Source organism: Molossus molossus, unplaced genomic scaffold (genome assembly GCF_014108415.1).
Source record: "Molossus molossus isolate mMolMol1 unplaced genomic scaffold, mMolMol1.p scaffold_m16_p_10, whole genome shotgun sequence".
Classification (NCBI taxonomy): domain Eukaryota; kingdom Metazoa; phylum Chordata; class Mammalia; order Chiroptera; family Molossidae; genus Molossus; species Molossus molossus.
In genome coordinates, this window is record NW_023425345.1 from 97,304,139 (window position 1) to 97,323,016 (window position 18,878).

At 37.7% G+C, this 18,878-nt stretch overlaps 1 protein-coding gene across 2 annotated transcripts in view; it reads left to right on the top strand.

Annotated features, from left to right (window-relative positions):
- Positions 1–2,114: 2,114 nt before the first annotated feature.
- WASF3 (WASP family member 3) overlaps positions 2,115–18,878 on the top strand; it is an 89,876-nt gene continuing 73,112 nt past the window's right edge. For both annotated transcript variants that reach the window (XM_036252969.1, XM_036252970.1), the window contains exon 1: positions 2,115–2,196. The gene's annotated coding sequence lies outside the window, so the exon portion shown is untranslated. The remainder of the gene's footprint in view (positions 2,197–18,878) is intronic.

The following is an 18,878-nucleotide window of genomic DNA, read 5'->3' on the forward strand; positions in this document are numbered from 1 at the left end:
AACCAAAGAACTTCTATGCATATATGCATAGCCAGTGAACACAGACAATGCTGTGGGGGGTAGGGGGGATTGGGAGGAGGGTGTCAATGGGGGGGAAAGGAGAAACATCTGTAACAAAAATAATTAATAGAAAAATAAAATAAAATAGCCCTGGCCGATTTGGCTCAGCAGTTAGAGCGCCAGCCCAGGGACCAGAGTCACAGGTTCGATTCCGGTCAAGGACATGTACCTTGGTTGCAGTTTGGTCCCCAGGCCTGGTCCGGGTCATGTGGGAGGCAACCAGTCGATGTGTTTCTCTCACATCAATGTTTTTTTCTCTCTCTCCCTTTCACTCTGTCTGAAAATAAAATGGAAAAATTTTGGGTGAGGATTAAAAAAAAGAGTAAATTAAAATCCTCCCCTGCCCTCCCCCCAGAAAGAGTGACTGTGGCTAGATTGACCTATCCTGACTCTGCCTCTTTCCAGCTGTGTTATCCTAGATATCCTCCAGTCCTCAATGTACTCATTTTTAAATGGAGATGTTACTTACCCTGTGAAGATTAAGTTAAATATAAAATATATGTCACACATTAGCACTATGCTTAGTCCTGAGTAAAGCATTCACCAGGTGATAGGTAATAACAAAATAAATTACATAGCCTTTCAAAAAAGGGAAAACTCATAGTTGTGTTACCCAAAGGAAGAGTTAACACATGTTGCTAAACATAAATGGTCATCCAGAAAACACAGAACACAGTGAGGTAGATACAATCATCTCTAAAGTGAAGTCTATAGTGGTTGGTTACAGTCAAGATCATGCAAATAAGATCATCTGGGAGAAGTAAAATTCGGCCTGGATAATCTAAAACCCAGGGACAATTCTCTGCTTTTGGAAATGGGTGATCTCTTATGCAAATTACTTAGAAAAAACCCCTCATTTTTTTTCCTTTACTCTATACAATACGAGTGTACCCTACAGCTGCTCCGAAGGAAGGGGAAGAAAATTATGTGCTGCTTTTAATTTTAAATAAGCAAACTAATAGGATGTGCACAGAGTGTCATTGAATGATCTTTCTATCTTACTATACTTTCAAAAAGATACTGACAATCTTGACTCGTTGTCTAAAGGCCTGCGTATAATTCGTGGATTATAGTTCTCTCTGGTAGACTGAAAGCTGCTTTTCTTCACTGTGGAAACTGCTCACTTCGCCCTTCCTCTGCCTGCCTGGCCGTTCCGGAGACTGACTCCTCCCATCTCTCTAGACTTCCCTGAGCTGTTTGATATACCCCACCCCACCCCACTTCTGGTGCAGTGTTCTTGCTTTGGAGTGTCTACCTTATATTACAGTCACATTCATGAGACTCTGAGTTCTTTCCTGAGCACACATGCCCTTGTTTGTTCTTGTGTTGGCAGTGTTTAAAGGGGACTGATCTATACAAGCACTTGGTGAAGTTTTGCTGAATGACTAAATGCTTAGTCACTGACTTTTTCTTGTATGTATCCTTTAAAAGGTAGCTCTGCCTCACAGCTCTAGCACATGGTGAACAATGTCAGAGTGCTCTGCAGGTTTGCTGTTAATGTCAGCTATCTTGGGAGCACTTTATAGGGTCAATCCAGCAGGTATTCAGTCTTTGTTACTGTTTTATGCCCATACTATATACTATTAAAATATGTACATAGTGACTACTAAGATTTTTATTGAGTTTAAATATTTTTGTGTGAAATTAATACAAATGCTCATGTCTGATAGAGTTCTTGGATCAGTATTCAATTCACTGTGGGCAATAACAAAGCCTAAAATGTGCAGGTGGTTGTTGGGTAGATGAATTAGTCATTTCAGTTGAATAAACTTACTATATACTTGGCATTTTGTTTTCCTGCTCTTTGGCTACTATTTACTATGATTCCTTGAAGTTAATTTTAGAGCTTACTCTAGGATAGGGAGTGGAATAATACAGAAACTCACATACTTTATTAGCTCCTTGCTTTTAATGTAAAAAGAACTACTTCCAGGATTAGTGCTCTCTTGATGAAATTGTTGAATGTGAAATTTGAATTTAAGACTTTCTTGAAGAATTGAATGCATTTTGTTTGCCAGTATTTAATTTTTTTTTTCTTTTTAGTTTTAATTTTGATCGCTGTTGCTACTGATACCTGAGCCAAAGTGGTGATGCTTCCTGAGGGCGTTTCTGCAGCCGCGAGTCAGCACATACATGGTGAGAGTGGCCCCTGACCCTTAAAGCCGTTTACTTTCTATAACGTTAGAGTGTAAAAATTTAATTTGGAATAAAATAGGATAAATATTTTAATATTTCAAAATATTAAATATTAATGTTTTAATATATAAATATTGAGATGATATTTTAGTTTTAGATCCTAATCAACAGTAAGAATTTGAGAGAAAATTTGATATATTCATTTCATATTAATGTCTACATGAACAACAATATGGCTACATAGTTTATTAAACTGGGGTCTCATTTTTCTCCCTATATATTCTGCCTATTTACTTTTTATTTCCTGAGGTTTAACCAGTTCTTTATAATCTGAACCTTGTTAATAATGAATGGGTATGAGAAGTCAAGATGATAAAACTTAAGCCTAGTCAGTTTTTACTGTAACTTACTCTGAACTGAAGTGGTGGTGATTCCAACAGTGGCTAATAGGAGGTTTTAAATTATTTAAGGATTTAAATTGATCTACCTTGCTCTATCTTTGAGGGATAATTCAAGAATAATGAGACATAGCAGACTAATAAGACAAGGAGTTTCTTGAGCCTCACTTCCCTCATGTATAAAACGCCATCATCTGTCTTGCATGTTTTATAGAATTGTAAAAACCAAATGAGATGTGATGTACGTGGAATTGTGCTTTTTTTCCTTTTTAGGAAGGGTTTTGAGAGAGAACATACTGCTTTTAATATCCTTAGAGGAAAAAATGCTGGAAGATTTGATCTCTAATCTTATCTCACCTTGACCTTGGAAATATCATTACATTAATTTACTGTTGGAAAAGTGAATTTACTTCCCATACTTTTACTTTGCAGATAACAAATAATTTTTCAGGAATATGTCCTTATTCTTTAACTATAGTGGAATTTAGAAAGAAATCAGTATCAGATAACCAGGAAATCTCCAGATATTTTGAAATTAAATATAACTTTCTGAAAATCTCATGGGTCAAAGAGGAAGTCTCCAGGGAAATTAGAAAATATTTTGAATTGAATGAAAATGAAACAACAATATATCAGAATTCATGGGATATACTTCAAGGGGAAATTTACAGTGTTAAAGGCTTATAGTAGAAAACAGAAGTTTTGAAAGAATAATTTAAACTTTCACCTTAAGAAATTAGAACACAACATGCTAACCAAACCCAGGACAAGCAAAGGAAGAAAAGAATAAAAAGCAGAAATGATTGAAATAGAAAACAGGAGCCCTGGCCGGTTTGGCTCAGTGGTTGGAATGTAGGCCTGAGGACCGAAGGGTCAGGGGCACGTGCCTGGGTTACAGGTTTGATTTCCAGCCACGGTGGGGGTCGTGTCGAAGATGGCCAATCAATGTGTCTCTCTCACATCAATGTTTCTCTCTTTCTCTCCCTTACACTTTATCTACAAAGCACTGGAAAAATGTCCTCGGGTGAGAATTAAAAAAAAAAAAAAATTAGAAAAGAAATGCAAAACGGGAAATTATAGAAAAAAAAATCAGTGAAATCAAAGCTGGTTCTTTGATGAGATCCATAAAATTGATAAACTATAATCACACTAACTAGGAAAATGAAAAGAGAGAGAGGGCAGAAATTTTTGATATCAGAAAAGAGAGACTCAGTATAGACCCTACAAATACTGAAGGGAAGGGAAGGGAATATTATAACTTAGATATATGGACAAATTCCATCAAAGACACAGTTACAACCTTACTCAAGAAATTGAACTTGTAATTAAAAACCCTCTCCAAAAGGAAGTTCCGACTCTAGATGGACTGCAGCGAATTCTGTGAACCTAATAAAGAAATAATACGAATTACATACAAACTCTTAGGAAAACAGGAGGAAGGGAGCAGTTAATTTATTTTATGTGGCCAACATTAGTTACTCTGGCATAAAAAACAAAGATATTTCTTAACAAAATATTTGCAAGTTGAATAGAGTTTATGTAAAAAGGGTAATACATCATACTAAAGTACCATTTATTACAGCAATGCAGAATCGGTTTCTCATTTGAAGATCAGCAATATAATTTATAATATCAACAACTAAACAATTGAATTTTCAAAATTTGTATGATCATCTCAATAGATGTAGAAAAAAACATTTAACAATATTTATCATTCATTCATGATAAAAGCTCAGAAAAATAGGATTAGAAGGGAGCTGGAACTTTCTCAACTTAATAAAAGATATTTATGAAAATATTTTAGCTAATATTATAGTTACTGGTGAAAGACTAAATGATTTTGCCTAACATTAGGAATAGGGAGGGATGGTCACCCACAATTTCTATTCAGAATTGTCCTAGTCAGTGCAGGAAAGCAAGAAAAGTAAATGAAAGGCATATAGATAAGGAAAGAAGAAAAATCAAATTTGGAATTCCCAGAGCAAAGGACCTTAGAAATGTAGATTCTAGCATTCTGGCCTCTGATACAGGAGAGAGGATAGAGGAGATGGGACTAGATACTACATGCCAGTAGACAGCGTCTACTATATTTTGTTTTTTTGTGGTTATGATCAGAAAATTATAAAAACCCTGGCAACATTTATGTCATATGTGGTTTAATTTTTGTTTTTTATCCTTACCCAAGGACATTTTTCCATTTTTTGTTCAGGTAGAGCAGGAGGAAGAGAGAGAAAAGCATGGATGTGAAAGAAACACATCAAGTGGCTGCCTCCTGCATGACTGAACCAGGGCCGGGGACAAACCACAACCGAGGTACATGCCCTTAGCGGACAATGAATCCGGGTCTCTCTGGACCGCAGGCCGATGCTCTAACCACTGAGCCAAACCGGCCAGGGCAAAAAATTTTTTTTCTGTATTGATTTTTTAGAAAGAGAGAAATGGAGAACCACACAGGCTGGGCCGTCATTTGTGGTTTATGTAACTGTTTTCTTTCTTTTTTTTTCTTTCTCTTTCTTTCTTTCTTTCTTTCTTTCTTTCTTTCTTTCTTTCTTTCTTTCTTTCTTTCTTTTTTTCTTTCTATTTATTTGTTTTTCTTTATTGATTTTAGAGAGAGGAAGGAAGGGAGAGGGAGAGAGAGATAGGAGCATTGATGAGAGAGAACATCGACTGGCCGCCTCCTGCATGCCCCCCGTGGGTATTGGGCCCACAACCTGGGCATTGCCCTGACCAGGAATCGATTTGGCGACCTCTTGGTGCATGGGTCACCACTCAACCACTGAGCCATTTGGCCCCGCTAAGTAACTGTTTTCTTTAAAGTTAAAAGTCAGCATAATCTGTTGGGAGAGTTTTATTTCATCATTTTATTTCTGCTAACATATACAAAAGCTGTGTGTAGTACTTAAAAGTTACACATTTAAACTCCATTAAATATCTCTTTTCAATATAAAGAAAAAAGCTATTTGAAACAGCATTAAGATAACCTCTTAAATCCTAAAAGAGCAAACAGAATTATTTGTTACATCTATTACAACTATCATTTGGCTTTGGATTAGTTCTGTTTTGTTTGCTTGCTGTCTGTATCTTAGAATACATCAAGTTTTATATAATAATATAAGCCATATTTTATGCTTATTGATTTCTGCTAAATAATTTCCAAATGCTTATTTTATGCAGTGTAGAACTGAGGAAATCTCGATTTCCCAGTTGCCTGGCATAGTTATTTGATAAGACAGTGTCCATCCAGTAAGATGGTTTTACTGGAATCATTTCCAAGTCTCTTGCAATAAAATAGTTTTTCAGTATAAGTAGAATGCTTACTAATTTATACAAATATATAATTTAATAACTATGCATTTCCACTTTATTTACATATTAGTGGTCATATCAGTTGGTGCTGCATACTTGGTATGGCGGAATGGTATAGTAGAGGGAGTGTAAGTTTAGCAGTTAATAGAAAAACTGAGGTTCAGAACTTCCGGTCAAGATGGCGGCGTAGGTAAACGCGGTATCGCGTCCTCCCACAACCACATCAAAGTTACAACTAATCTACAGAACAACCATCATTCAAAACCGCCTGAAATCAAGCTGAATGGAAGTCGTACAACTACGGAATTAAAAAAAAAAGGCAGCTACATCCAGACCGGTAGGAGAAGCGGCGGTGCGAGGGGGGGCGGCGCGACGGGCTGGTCCCACACCCAAGCGTGGCGGATAAAAATCAGGACGCTCCCGTGCCTGGGAAGTTCCTTCCTGAGGACTGAGGGGTCCCCGTCCCACACCAGGTGCCCCGTTCAGGGTTCCAGTGCCAGGAACAGAAGTCCCCATAACTTCTGGCTGGAAAAACCAGCGGGAACTGAGGCTCAGGGAAGCTGAGGAGGCTGGAGCCCCAGGCAGCTCCTTAAAGGGCCCGCGCACGGACTTATCGGACTCTCTCCCTCTAAGCTTGGAGGGGAGGCAGCTCGAGGGGCGCCAGAGACACACAGGGAAGAACTGAGCTGTTTGGCACTGGAACGAGGGCTGGAGAGGGGGCTTCCTCGGGGACAAACGTGCTGTCAGAGGTCTTTATTCCTTTGGTGAGCCCTTCCCGGGGCGGCAGACAGAAGCCATATCTGGGATTCCAGCAACCTGGCTCACACTGGTAGCCCCGCCCTGCTGACTCCCTGAGGCCCCGCCCCGCCCCGCCCCACACAACTTTCTAGCCCACCCAAGCTGTTGCCACTTGCTTTACCATAGGATTGGCCGGTCTTGGATCCTGCTTCAGGTTTTTCCTAAATTCTTTCAAATGAGCAGCATCGGGTCTCAGCGAGCCCCATACCTCTCATTAAGTAATACACTGAAACAAACACAGGGAGGCAGCCAAAATGAGGATACAAAGAAACAGGTCCCAAATGAAAGAACAGAACAAAACCCCAATAAAAGAACTAAGCGAAAGGGAGATAAGCAACCTAACAGATACTGAGTTCAAAATACCGCTTATAAGGATGCTCAATGAACTTAGTGAGAACCTCAGTGAACTTAGGGAGGGCCTCAAGAGCATAAAAAAGGACCAGTTAGAAATCATGGATACACAGTTAGAATTAAAGGAGGGATTAACTGAAATAAAGAATAATTTACACAGCTTCAATAATAGAGTATGTAAATCCAAGGAGCAAACCATCGATTTGGAATATAAGGAAGCAAAAAATCCCCAATCAGAACAGCAAAAAGAAAAAAGAATCCAAAAGAATGAGGATAGTGTAAGGAGCCTCTGGGACAACTTCAAGTGTGCCAACATTCGCATATTGGGGGTGCCGGAAGGAGAAGAGAGAGAACAAGAAATCGAAAACCTGTTTGAAACAATAATGGCAGAAAACTTTCCTAACTTGGTGAAGGAAACAGGCATACAAGTCCAGGAAGCACAGAGAGTCCCAAGCAAGATGAACCCCAAGAGGCCCACACCAAGACACATCATCATCAAAATGCAAAAGGTTCAAGACAGAGAGAATCTTAAAAGCAGCAAGAGAACGGCAGCTAGTTACCTACAAGGGAGTTCCCATAAGGCTGTCAGCTGATTTCTCAAAAGAAACTTTGCAGGCAAGAAGGGAGTGGCAAGAAATATTCAGAGTGATGAAAACCAAGAACCTACAACCAAAATTACTCTATCCTGCAAAGCTATCATTTAGAATTGATGGACATATAAAAACTTTCCCAGACAAGAAAAAGTTAAAGGAGTTCATCACTACCAAACCGTTATTATATGAAATGATGAAGGGTCTTTTTGAAGAAAAAGATAAAATGTATGAACAAACCAAATGGCAATGAATACATATCTATGAACAATGGAATCTACAAACAAAATGAACAGGAAGAACAGAAACATTTTCATAGATACAGAGAACATTTTGTTGGTTGCCAGTTGGGAGCAGGTTTGGGGGAATGGGTGAAAAAGGTGAAGGGATTAAGAAGTACAAATTCATTGCTAGACTGACAAACTTCAAAGGGAAAGGGGTTGGGGGGGGTGGGAAGAAATAAACCAAAGAACTTATATGCATAACCAATGGACACAGACAATAGTGTGGGAAAAGGTGGAAGGGGGGCGGGAGTGGAGAGGAGGGGGTCAATGGGGGAAAAATGTGGAACATCTGTAATACATTTTACATCCAACAATAACGATTTGAAAAAAAAAAACAAAACTAAAAAAAAAAACTGAGGTTCAGACTGTTAAAAAAAAGTCTTAAGCTTTTGAGCAACACTCACTTAAATTCTTGATCCTCATTCCCATCATTTGTAAAAGGATAATAATCTCCCAGTTTTATTGAGAAATAATTGATAGACATCACTGTGTAAGTTTAAGGTGTAGAACATGATGGTTTGATTTACATATATTGTGAAATGATTATCATAATAGTTTCAGCTAGCATCCATTTCTCATATAGATATGAGATGTGAGCTCTTAGGATTTACTCTCTTAACAACTTTCCTATATATTATACAGCAGTGATAGCTATAGTTGTATTGCACATTATATCTCTAGTACTTATTTATTTTGTAACTGGAAGTTTGTACCTTTTGGAGGATTGAATCTTGACGAACTGCTGAAAACTTTAAAAATAATACTCAAAGCATCTGACAGACAAAGGATACTCATCTGGTGACACTGATGGAGGATATTTGTTGGAGAAACATTAAAAGACTTGCATCTCCTGGCCCGGTGGCTCAGTTGGTTGGAGCATCATCCGGTACACCAAAAGGTTGCAGGTTCATTTTGGTCAGGGCAGGTAACTAGGTTACAGGTTCGATCCCTGGTTGGGGGTGTGTACAGGAGGCAACCGATCAATGTTTCTCTCTCACATTGTTGTCTTTCTCTAAAATCAATAAAATCAATAAACATATTCTCAGATGAGTATTAAAAAGAAAAGAAAAAGATGGCATCTGCGAGAACTGGTTTTAGTTGGATTGGTAGAATTATTCCAATAGCATTTTTCACAGAAATAAAACAAAATAATCTTAAAATAGGTATGAAACCACAAGAGACTCCAAATAGCCAAAGCACTCCTGAAAAACAAACAAAGAGCCTGGCCGGTGTGGCTCAGTGATTGAGTGTTGACCTATGCATCACGAGGTCACTGGTTCGATTCCTGGTCAGGATACATGCCCAGGTTGTGGGCCTGATCCCCAGTGGGGGCCATGCAGGAGGCAGCCAGTTGATGCTCTCTCTCATCAATGTTTCTCTCTTTCCTCTCCCCTCTCTCTAAAAGCAATAAAGAAAAAATATTAAACTAATTTTTTAAATGGCTGTTATCAAAAAGACAAAAATTAGCAAGTGTTGGCGAGGTTGTGGAGAAAAGGAAACCCTTGTGCACTCTTGGTGGAATGCAAAATGATGCAGCAACTATGGAAAGCAGTATTGGCGTTTCTCAGAAAATTAAAATTAGCACTACTGTATGACCCAGCAATTCCACTTCTGGGTATTTATCCAAAGAAAATGAAAACAGATTTGAAAAGATATTTGCATTCTCATATTCATTGCAATGTATTTTCAGTATCCAATATATGAAAGCAACCTAAGTGCTCATTGATGAATGAATGGATAAAGAAGATGGAATATTATTTAGCCATAAAAAAGAATGAAATCTTGCCATTTGGGGCAATATGGATGGACCTTGAGGTCATTATGCTAAGTGAAATAAGTCAGACAGAAAAATAAATACTGATTAATCTCATGTAAATGTGCAATTTAAAAACAATAACAAACCAAAACAGCCTGGTACTGGCACAAGAACAGGCTTATAGACCAGTGGAACAGAACTGAAAGCCCAGAAATGGACCCAAGGCAATACGCTCAATTAATATTTGACAAAGGTGGCAAGAGCATACAGTGGAGTAAAGACAGCCTCTTTAATAAATGGTGTTGGGAAAATTGGACAGCTACATGCAAAAAAATGAAACTAGACCATCAGCTTACACCATACACAAAAATAAACTCAAAATGGATAAAAGACTTAAATGTGACCCGTGAATCCATAAAAATTCTAGAAGAAAATGTAGGCAACAAAATTTCGGACATCATACGGAGCAGAATTTTCACTGATACATCACCTAAGGCAACAGAAATAAAGGAGAAAATGAACACATGGGACTACATCAAACTAAAATCTTCTGCACAGCTAAAGAAACAATCATCAAAATGGAAAGGCAACCCACTGTATGGGAGAACATCATTGCCAATGATACATCAGATAAGGGGTTAATTTCCAATATATATAGAGTGCTCATACAACTCCACAAAAGGAAGACAAAGAATCCAATTAAAAAATGGGCAGAGGAACTAAATAGACACCTCTCCAAACAGGACATTCAAATGGCCAAGAGACATATGAAGAAATGCTCAACATCACTAATCATCAGAGAGATGCAAATTAAAACAACAATGAGGTATCACCTCACACCTGTCAGAATGGCCGCCATCAACAAATCATCAAACAACAAGTGTTGGCGAGGGTGTGGAGAAAAGGGGACTCTAATACACTGCTGGTGGGAATGCAGACTGGTGCAGCCGCTATGGAAAACAATATGGTGCTACCTCAAAAAATTAAAAATTGAACTTCCATTTGACCCAGTGATCCCACTGCTGGGAATATACCCTAAGAAGCCTGAAACACCAATCAGGAAGAATATATGTACCCCCATGTTCATAGCAGCACTATTTACAATAGCTAAGATCTGGAAACAGCCCAAGTGTCCACCAGTAGACGAATGGATAAAAAAGCAGTGGTACATATACACCATGGAGTACTATGCAGCGGTAAGAAAGAAAGATCTCTTATCCTTTGAGACGACATGGAGGGACCTGGAAAGTATTATCCTAAGTGAAAGAAGCCAAGCAGAAAAAGACAAATACCACATGATCTCACTTATATACGGAATATAATGAACATAACAGTCTGAGGAATACAGTAGACCCAGACACATGGAAGTAGGGCACAGACTGACATCCCTCAGAAGAGGGGATGGGGGGTGGGGGGGTGGGAAGAGATAAACCACAGAACTTATATGCATGTATGCATGACCAATGGACATGGACAACTAAGCCGGGGACAGGGTGGAGGGGAGGTGGGGTGGGAGGTGCCAATGGGGTAAAAAGGTAAAATATCTGTAACAAAAAAATAAATAAAAATTCATAAAATAAAATAAATAAATAAAAAATAAAAACAATAACAACAACAAAATCCAAGTTAGTAGATACAGACAACAGATTAGTGGTTGACAGAGGTGATGGGTAAGGCATGAGAGAAATGGGTAAAGGTGGTCAGAACTTAAAAGTGCAGTTATAAAATAATTAAGTCCTGGGGATATAATGTACAGCATGGTTAGTACTGTTAATAATACTGTATTGAATTTTTAAACGTCACTAGGAGAGTAGATCTTAAAACCCTCATGACTAGAAAAAATTTCTTTATAACTATATGTGGTGTTGGATGTTATATAGACTTATTGTGGTTATCATTTTACAATAGAGTTGACCCTTGAACAATGTGGGTTTGATCTGTGCAGATAGGTCTACTTATACATAGAAACACACATTCAAGTGGCAAATGTATTTTCCATCTGAAGTTGGGAATCCAGGTCTGCAGAGAGCCAAGTTCAGTTATATGTGGATTTTTGACTACCGGGTGGAGGTGGGGGTGTACTTGCCGCCCCTACTCCTGAGTTGTTCAAGGATCAACTTTATATACAAATATTGAATTACTATGTTGTACACCTGAAACTAATATGTCAATTATATCTCAGTAAAAGAATAACAAAACAAAACAAAACCCAAAGACTGACACCTGAATGAACTGGTTTTGAATTTAGGTTCTTACCCTTACTAATCATGTCATTTTGGATAAATTACTTTTTGATCCCTGATTTCTTTATCCGTTAAGTGGGGGAAAATACCAACCTGTAAATTGTAGTGGGATGTAAATGACATCATGTATATAAATTGCTTATGTATGTAAAATGTTCTCATTTATCTTTAACCAGTGTGCCAATATTAACTTTATGATTTTGTTTGTTTGGTGATTTTTTATAAAGTTGCCTAGAAACCCTGACTGATCCTCTTTGATAGTGATGATGATTTATTGCTGGAATATGTTCAGAAGAATGGAACTGATAGGATGCCAGACTTGACAATTTGCGGTCAAGAACATAAGTTGAAAATTTGAGATATTTTACTCTCTACTGTTCCTCTTCCTGCTTTCATGGCTCAAACAATTGGGAATAGTTAACTAAAATAATCATTTAATTTACCTTAACTTTCAGGAACACATTTTCTAGTTGTCAAAAACATTGCCATCAGTATGCTTTTTAGGAAGCTTTCTAAAAACACAAGAACTTAAGTTTAAGAGCATGTATGCTAGAGAACAATTGGCAGATTCCACAGCTTTACTGCTAGCTTGATTTTATCTTATTTTGGTTTGTTCATTCATATGAAATTAACAAAATTTAGATATTTTTGATCAACAAAAGTGGTAATTTCATGTGGTTTGGCTTGATATTTCAGGGCACAGTAACAGTGGTTTCTTTACACACTGGACCAATAATTTAATTTTGTATCCTATAATTTATTGTTTAATCTAGGAATTTAAATTTATTCTTAATGCATTTTGGATTTTCCTTGCTAATTTTTTTGGTGAATGTCATTCTCAAATAATTGATGCAAAAGAGTAAGATAGAAAAAATATGTCCTATATCTTTCTTAACAAAGAAAAAATGATTAGTTTTTTAAAAGACTTTTAATTTATGGTTAACTAGATAATTAGAAACAAAAACTAGAGATTTTTTAGAATGAAACCTTTAGGTCATAGGTCAAAACAGGTACATTCTGAGTACCTACAAATTCTTTTTGAATTTTTTAAGTTCTTTGATATCAGTGTTTTTCAGAAAAATCATAGCTCCTTATTAAGTGTTAAAATACTGTTGAGGTTTTAGCTTCTGAGTGTTTATTGATGTATTCTATATTATTAAAATATGCAGTTAGCTTACTTTTAAGGTTGTGTTTGTAAATGTTTGTAAGTAATATGTTTATTGTACATTGTTTAGCTAAGGAGCTACCACTTTTTGTTTTATTTAAAAGGGCATTAATTTAATAAATATTTAGATTATAAATTATAAATAATAATGTAGTAACAGCTTATGAGCTTTTCATAGCGTGATTTCAGGCTGATTTGGGGTTTGACACTGGCTTCATCTTATCTAAAGCGAAAGGGAGGTAGTTAGATTTTTTGTCAAGTATTGACTTTTTTCATAGGAATGATGTCTAGTGTTTGTGTTCCACATTATGACTTTCAAGTGTATCATTTCATCACCGTACTTTGAGGTAAGTAGACAGATATTATTGCTTACATATTTGAAATAGGACTTGGGTTTAGTGGGATTAAATGACCTCTCCAGGGCTAGCTCTTGAAGGACTTGGAGCTTCTACTTGTTGCTCTGTCCACACCCCTGTGGGCTTGTTTGTCTGCTGTGCTAGGTGCCAGCCACTTGAAGAAGAGATGGCTATGTTGAGACTGTTTGAAGTGGTACCCTCTTCGATTTGGTTGGTGGGGACAAATTTCTTTCAGATGAGGGAATTCTATAGCAGGAAAACCTTTTTTAGGATGTGAGTTAGCATTTTTGCTTGCTGTTTTTATAATGCCCTTAACTGTAGTCTTCTGTAAATATTCTTTTTTAGCTGTGCCTGTATAGTTGCTAATTTTTTTTATATCGGTTTCTTCTATTGTGATATTTAGTGGCTAACAATTAAGTTATTTCTATTTGACCATCATGTTAGAATCCAAATATTAAATAAAGGTTCAGTTCAGTGATCTCCTGATTTATCTTCAGCTTTTATCTCTTACCCACCTCCACGGATCTTTTTTTAAGACAGCTTTATTGAGGCATAATTGACATACATACATTCTCACTATTTAAAATGTACGGTCTAAGTTCTGACAAAATAGTGACATACCATTACCCACAGGTTTCCTCGTGGCCCTTTGTCATGCCTCCCCCGTATCTCTTCCCCACCTGCCCGCAGCTGTGGATGTACTCTCTGTCACTACAGACGAGTCTGCGCCTGCCAGAGTGTTACTATAGGAGAAACACTCCCTTGTGTGGCTCCTGTACTCTCAATACTTCGGCAGCACTGCCTCACTTCTGATACTAGATGTGTAGGATCTCTACACCTCAAGCAGTTTGGCAGCACCAGCTGGACGCTCTGCAGTTCCCTCAGTTCTGAAATCCCGCAGGTAGGGCTTCTGTCCCATAAGACTGCCCCCTGCTGCACTCAACTTTAATTGAGAGGTTCCCATGACACCCTACAGTGGTTTAATTAGCTTGTGTGGCTCGCAGAACTCAGGAAACCAGTTTACTTACTAAGATTACAGGTTTATTCCAACGGGTGTTAAATGAGCAGTCGGATGAAGAGTATATAGGACAAAGTATAACACGGAGCTTCTGTCTTCGTGGAGTTTGGGTACAAGGATGTATTCTGGTTTGCCAACCTGGAAGTTCTCAGAACCCATCCTTTTTAGTTTTTATGGAGACTTCTTTACATAGGCTTGATTGATTAAATCATTGGCCATTGGTGATTAAACTAAATCTCCAGGGCTTCTCCCCTCTCTTGAGGTGGGGGGCGGGGACTGGATGGTCCAATCCTCTAATCACATGGCTGGTTCCCTGACACTAGCCCTCATCCCTGATTAATATACTTAGGTGGGGTAGAAAGGGGATTGTTATGAATATTAAAGTTATGGCTCTTAATCACAATTCCAGGTTTGGAACAAGACATTCTAAGGGATTTAGGAGCTCTGTCAAAAACAGGGATGAAGAGCCCTGGCTGGTTTGGCTCAGCGGTTGGAGCGTTGGCCTGTGGTACAGAGAGACCCGGGTTCGGTTCCCGCTAAGGGCATGTACCTCGGTTGCAGTTTGTCCCCGGCCGTGATTGGTTGTGCGGGTGGCAGCCCCTCGATGCGTCCCTTCACATTGATGTTTCTCTCTCTCTCTCTTCCTCTCTCTCCCTCCCACTCTATCTGAACAAAAAATGGAAAAATGTCCTCGGGTGAGGATTAAAAAAAAAAACACGGATGAAGACCACGTATATATTTCTTTTTATAAATTACAATATTGTAGTAATATAAATGGAATCATACAGTATATATATTTTTTGGGGGTGGGTCTGGTTTTTATTCAGCATAATTATCTTGAGATTTATCCATGTTATTTCATGTATAAGTCATTCCATGAATAGTACAGTTGATTTATTCATTCACCTGTTGATGGATATTTGGGCTATTTTGGGTTTACAAATAAAGCTGTGTGAACATTCATGTATAAGTTTTTATGTGGGCAAATGCTTTTACTTATTTTGCTTAAATACCTAGGAGTAGAATTACTGGATCCACTGGATAAGTGTATGTTTAACTTTTTAAGAAACTGTCAAATGGTTTTCCAAAGTGACTGGGATATTTTACATTCTCTTCAGCAGGGTATGAGAATTCCAGGTTCTCAGATCCTTACCAACACTTGGTATGGTCAGTCTTTTGAAGTTTAGCCATTCTGTTGGGTATGTAGTGGTATCTCATTGTGAGTTTGAATCTCAACAACTGATGGTGTTGAAAACATCTTTTAGGTGCTTATCTTCCATCTGTACTCTTTCATAAAGTATTTGTTCAAGTCTTTTGTTCCTGTTTTTAATTAGATAGTTTGTTTTTGTGTTGTTTTATTTATTTTCCATTTAAAAATTTAAAAATTTTCAATTACATTGACATTCAATATGTGATGTTAGTTTCAGATGTTCAGCATAGTGGTTAGACATTTATACAACTTATGAAGTAATCCTGTAGTAAGTCTAGTACCCACCTGACAACATACACAGAGATTACAGTATTATTGACTACATTCCCTGTGCTGTACTTTACACCCATGTGACTATTTTACAACAGCCTATTTGTACTTTTTTTTTTTTAATTCCTCACTCCAGGATACTTTTCTATTTATCATCAGATAGAGTGGGAGGGAGGGATGTGATAGAGCCACATCGACTGGTTGCCTCCTGCACGACCTGACCAGGGCCGGCGATGAACCAAGGTATGTGCCCTTGACTGGAATCAAACCATGGGCCCACACTGTAACCACTGAGCCAAGCCGGCCAGGGCCAATTTGTACTTCTTAATCCCTTCACCTTTTAAAAAAATCCTTACCTGAGGATATGTTTTGTTGATTTTTGACAGAGAATAATGGATGGCGGGTGTGTGTGTGGGGGCATCAATATGAGAGACATTGATTGGTTGCCTCCCCTATGTACCCTGACTGGGAATCAAACCCCAAACCTAGGGTATATACCCTGATCAGGAATTGAACCCGAAACCTTTTTGGCATGTGGAACAATGCTCCAACCAACTGAACCACCTGGCCAGGGCTCCCTTTACCTTTTTCACCCAGCCCCCAAACCCACTCCCATCCGGCAACCATTAGTTTGTTCTCTGTTTCTGTTTTGTTTGTTCATTTAGTTTTTTAAAATTCCACATATAAGTGAAATCCTATGCTATTTGTCTTTTCTCTGTCTGACATTTCATTTGCATAATGAATATTTCATTTTCATTTATGTTGTTGCAAATCCTAAGATTTAATTTTTTTTTATGGCCAGTAATATTCCATTGTGTATATATATATACACACCACAATTTCTTTATATATTCACGTATCGATGGATACTTACTTCACTTCCATATCTTGACTATTTTAAATAATGCTGCAGTGAACATAGGGAAGCATATATCTTTTTTACTTAGTATTTTGGATTTCTTCAGGTAAATACATGAAGTGGAATTGCTGAGTCATATGGTAATTCTGTTTATAATGTTTTAAGGAACATCCATGTTTTTCCATAGTTGTTTCAACACTTTGCAATCCCATCAACAGTGCACAAGGGGATTCCATTTTTCTCCACGTCCTTTCCAACACTTGTTCTTTGTCAGTGTGTTGATGATAGCCATTCTGATGATTAGTAACATTGAGCATCTTTTCTTATGTCTGTTGACCATCTGTACTTTTTTGGAGAACTGTTTATTCAGGTCTTCTGCCCATTTTTTAATTGGATTTTTTTTGTGTTGAGTTTTATGAGTTATTTTATGTATTTTGGATATTAACCTCTTATCAGCTATATCAGTAGTGAATATCTTCTTCCATTCAGTAGGTTGTTTTTTCATTTTACTGATGGTTTCCTTTGCTGTGCAAAAACTTTTTTTTTTTTAATGTAGTCCATTTGTTTATTTTTTATTTTATTTCCTTTGCCCAAGGGGAAATAACCAAAAAATATTACTAGGAGCAATGTTGTATTCCTGATGAACAAAGATGCAAAATTCCTAAGAGCAGTTCTAGGAATTGCTTTTATAGTTTTGGGTCTTACATTTAAGTCTTTAATCCATTTTGAGATTATTCTTATGTGTGATGTAAGAAAGTAGTCTAGTTTCATTTTCTTGCATGTATCTGTCTAGTTTCTTGGGCACCGTTTATTAAAGAGAATGTCTTTAACCCCTTGTGTATTCTTTTCTCCTTTGTCATGGGTTAGTTGACCATATATATATATATATTTTTTATCCTTGCCCGAGGACATTTTTTGATATTTTGTTCAGATAGAGTGGGAAGGAGAGAGAGAGAGAGAGAGAAACATCGACGTGAAAGGGACACATCAAGTGGTTGCCACCCACAGGACCCAACCAGGTCCGAGGAGAAACTGCAACTGAGGTACGTGCCCTTAGTGGGAACTGAACCCGGGTCTCTCCAGACCGCAGGCCGACGCTCTAACCGCTGAGCCAAACCAGCCAGGGCTAGTTGACCATATTGATGTGGGTTTATTTCTGGGTTCTCTATTCTGTTCAATTGATCTGTGTATCTGTTTTTATGCCAGTGCTATGCTATCTTAATAAATATAGTCTTGTAGTATAGTTTGATATCAGATACCGTGATACCTTCAATTTTGTTTTTTCTTTCTCAAGATTGCTTTGGCTCTGGGGTGTTTTGTGGTACCATATACATTTTAGCATTATTTGTTCTGTTTATGGGGAAAATGCCATTGGTATTTTTGTTGTTGTTGTTAACCCTCACCTGAGGATATTTTCCTATTAATTTTTAGATAAAGTAGAAGGGAGCGGGGGGTGGAAGGTGGGTGGGAGGGAGGTAGAGAAAGAGAGAGAGAGAGAGAGAAACTGATGTAAGAGAAACACATTGATTTGCTACCTCCTGCATGACCCAGATCAGTCCATGGATTGAACCTGCAACCCAGGTATGTGCCCTTGACCAGAAATCAAACCCGTGATCCCCTTGGTCTGAGGGCTGATGCTCTAATTGCTGAGCCAAACCGGCCAAGGCCCATTGGTATTTTGTTAGGGATTGCTTTGGGTAGTATAGGCATTTTAACAATGCTAATTCTTTCTGTCCATGAACACTGTATATACTTCCATTTATTTGTATCTTCTTCAATTTCTGTTTTGAGTGTCTTACAATTTTCCTAGTACAGGTCTTTTACATTCTTAAATTTATTCCTATACATTTTATTTCTTTGATGGAATCGTAAATGGGATTGTTTTATCAATTTCTCTTTCTGATAGTTCATTATTGGTGTATAAAAATGCAACCAATTTTTAAATATTGATTTGTGTCCTACAATTTTACTGAATTCATTTATCAGTTCTAATAGTTTTTTGGTAGACTCTTTAGGCTTCTCTCTATATAGTATCATACCATCTTCAAATAATGACAGTTTTACTTTACTTCCCAGGA